Raw genomic sequence first — 3937 nt, 5'->3', positions numbered from 1 at the left:
TTTTCGCGAAATTAATTAAATTTCTTTAGAAAAAAAAACACATATTTCACCGTTCTGTAGATATAAGTAGTTAAATTGCCATTCAATGCATTTGACTGCCGATGTGAGAGAAATGCAAATCCTTATTGGGAAAATTGTAAAAATGCCCAACAAAATATTTTCACGTTGCTTGTGATATAAACAAATATGACTGCATTAGGATGCTTTGTGCATAAGCAAAATGCTATAAGGTTAGAAGAATGTAGCCGTATGTTGGGAATTAAAATTCATATCGGAGGAAAAGTAATAAACCATTTATTTAATGTTCATTCCTATTTGAATTAATTGTTATTATAAAATGTTAACAAGATTTACGTGGGCGCCAGTGTTCAAGAAAGGTGACGTCGACGTGTGGAAAACTCATTTATTTGACCGTTAACACTCGAGATTGCAGAAGTCAGATTTAGCAGGTACAGTTACGCAGAAAATAAATTTAAACGGGTAACGTGCGTAAAATTTTGAAAACCGTATTAGAATGTTAACCAATCATCTACACTTAAGCATAAGAAAAAAAGATTTGCGCTATATTCTTCAGAGACCATTGAACATTTAGGCAGTCATTCTACCTATATGGAGTCTACTACAATCGAATGTTACCAAGACCTAGAAATAAGCTAGGTAACAGAAAAATACCGATTCCAAAGTTCTTGTTTAGTTAAAAGAGTGGTAGAATTAATAACCAGAAATATAATCAACTTACCTTCAGGAGCCGGGCCCCACAAGTAACTATTTGACTTCAGATCGTGGTAGGAGGGCTGAATGTTTGATGAAACCTGCAAAATAATAGAAATGAACATGATGCTCTCTTGGAAAACTGGTGATCATAAACGTGAAAAGGGAATTTGCAACTATTATGTTTGTAATGGCTTGTCCGGGTTCTCGTAACGTTACTGTGATTATTTTAGCCAAGGATCCAAAGAGCACACCTCGTATCACACCGTTATCGTTATGCTTCTATCTAAAGGAGGATAGATAGAGATACCACCCGTACATCTGCGCATGCGCGATTCTGCTCTTTTATATCTAAGAATAAGCGTACCAATTTTGGTTCTAATCGGTTCAGCCGTTTAGCCGGAAATGGGAGTACAAGCGAACCGACGGACAGACAAACCGACAGGCCGACTTCATCGAGATTTTGTTTGATTAGGATTCCTGGTGCTTCAAAACGTGTATTTCCGTCAAAATCCGCAATGCAATACCCCCCTTACTGACGTGCGGGTGGTAATAAGCAAGTAGATACATAAGTTCGGCATAGTCGCTAAATCGAAACAAATGATATATAAAGGGGTGGCCGAAAATAAAAAAAACACCTTTGAGCTCTTGGTTTTAACGGCTTTTTGAGCTCAGAAGAGCGCTTTTTTGCCTTATCTGTAACAGATAACAACACAAACAAACAAACAATGGGGATAGCGAATAGCGAGACATATAAATATTGCGGTAGCAATGTCTAACGTTCGACACTAATCAGGTACCGGTATACTAAAACCGTAATTAATATTCAATAAGAATCAATAATTCAAATGACTTTACACTAGCAAAGGAAAACTTTGATTGATCTCGAATTCGGTGGATAAAAGCGTAAACGTGACGTTAACTTCATGAAAACTACTTTATAAATTGATTCAAAATGTAAATAAAATAATATGACCAAATTCTTTGGAGTGACACAAATAACGGAACTAAAAATCGTAGATATCGGTTCCGGAATAAGTCTCGGTAACTTCAAAAACTAATTTACAAGGCAAAGCGATTCCATAAATTTGGAAAACAGACTGATATAAAGGATATGAAACGTATGTTAAGCTAGTACAAAAGAATCTTCGAAGTGGCTAAAAGTATAACGTAGACAAAATCGGAGTGAAAAAGATGTATTCTTCGGTAACCACAAAAGCAAAGTACGTAGAATCAGAAATATTGAAGCGATTCGCAAAGTTAATGTTCTCCAAAGGGTTTCGTTATACTTGCAGTACAGCAGCAATACGTCTCCAGGTGTAAAGCTGAATTTATAGTTCCGTACCCGCAACGCCGTACCGTAACGTTTGGAATTAAACCCTACTTGTTGCGTGTGAACATTTATAGTTCGCGTTAACGTTGCGTTAGAACGGTTACGGTACGTAGGAAATGCCCAAATCTTATTTCTTACGGTAAATCGTGCTAACGCGTTTGTCGTCGGCAGTACTCGGATAATTCAAACAGTTGAGTTTATCCTGACGTTCGTTTCGTTTATTTACAATAATTATTGACACTTTGTTGGTTATTATTATTTTGAAATGCACGTTACTCTTACTGACAGATGACATACAATGGCAGATCTCGTTTCGCACTAATGCGCAAGCTCATCTCTTACCACTACGGTAATGTACCGTTTCGTTATGACATAAAACATACGCAAACATTTACAAAAAAATAAAAATTATGTAATCATTGTGAACACATACGTTGGTTTGCTACTATTCAACATTATGAATTATGTATCTGTTATGTTTTTGTTACGCTTATGTCCATTGTGAACAAGCACTAACTATAAATCGTATAATTTTCGTTAACGTAAGATTTTACGGTTCCGTTCTTACGTTCATACGGCTACGGAACTATAAATCCGGCTTAAATGTTCGAAGTAGGTAATGCAATGTCTCACGTGACGTCGCCAATGTTAATCTCACTAAGATGGCGGTGGAATATTCCAAGGTGTGGTAGCTAGGAAATGCAATCCCGCAGCAAAATTTCAATCCCGGTATTAGCGGGATTGTTAGATGTTAATCCCGCGGGATCCTGGTATTTGCGGGATCCCGCAAAACTTTAAATAAATTGGCAAATAAGCAATTCTGTGCGTTAACTTTTGTATTAAAATAAATCGCTAATTATCACAATATTTAACAAAAAAGGACCTTCAGCCTAACTTAGAACTCAACAAAATCTCACCTGTAAAGCACAAAAAGGTGGACTTCTAAGGAGCCTCAAAAATCATAGTACATTTTTAACGAAAAAAGTATAACAATTATTTAAAAAATAACTTCTCCGTTATGCGTTTCATTAACAAAGTAAACAGAGTCGTCCCCTTGGTCGACAAATTCCTCAGTTAATTAATAGATCAGAGTATAATAAAAACCTATAATTTTATTGTTTTTCTATGGGCTATCGATTTCGCCTTATAGGGCTTCATCAGGCCGTAGCTAAAATACATATATATGTTGAACGCGTGAAATTTTTTCAAAATCTATCTTACCGTCTACTGAATTACATTTTGTAACAAGATGGAAATGTATGATGTAATGTCCATATTTTTATATAAAATTGAATTGAATGATGTATGTGTGAGCGCTGAAATTGAATTAAAGGTTAGTAAATCGTATATCAGAAATAAATTAATTACTTACATGTTTTAAGTGCAGTGTGTGTGTGTATCAGTATGTGAGGTTATGTATGAGGCAGTGGCGTGTTATGTGAATGGGCAACGTATTTATAAAGATGATTATCATTGAATTCAGTTATGTCATTTATTAATTTGAAATTAGGATCTTGTAACGCTTTGTGAATTTCATAGTGTTCTAGTATTGTTAATTTTTTGTAATTGTTGGTTTTGTGTAGAATTTTTGTATTGTCTATTGATATTGTGTGTTTTGTGTTATTTATGTGGGTACCTATGGCTGAATGTGGTTTGTTTTTGTTGTGTTAGTGTTAGTGTGTGGTGTTAGTGAGGGTGATGTTGTAGGGGTTTAGTGCTTTTTGTACGTGTGTATGTATGTGTTTGTAGTATGGGATGGTTATGTATTTATTGCTGTGTTTATGATGTGGATATATGTTTTTGAGCAAATGTTTGTACTTGATTCTTTTAAAAATGTTATTAATGAGGGTAGGTTTGTAGTTGTTATTTTGAGCTATCTGAAGGATCGTGTTG

General features: G+C 35.2%; 1 long non-coding RNA gene across 1 annotated transcript; it reads right to left on the bottom strand.

The window, feature by feature from the left end:
- Positions 1–3244: 3244 nt before the first annotated feature.
- On the bottom strand, positions 3245–3697 carry LOC116172763. Its single transcript, XR_004145749.1, has 2 exons — positions 3417–3697; positions 3245–3360 (listed from the first exon to the last, which is right to left on the bottom strand). It is a non-coding gene; the product is annotated as an uncharacterized LOC116172763 (long non-coding RNA).
- Between the last annotated feature and the right edge of the window lie 240 nt (positions 3698–3937).

Source organism: Photinus pyralis, unplaced genomic scaffold (genome assembly GCF_008802855.1).
Source record: "Photinus pyralis isolate 1611_PpyrPB1 unplaced genomic scaffold, Ppyr1.3 Ppyr1.4_LG5, whole genome shotgun sequence".
In the NCBI taxonomy this organism is placed as follows: Eukaryota; Metazoa; Arthropoda; class Insecta; order Coleoptera; family Lampyridae; genus Photinus; species Photinus pyralis.
Note: the sequence above shows the minus strand (reverse complement) of the source record. Positions and strands in the feature narration are given on the sequence as shown.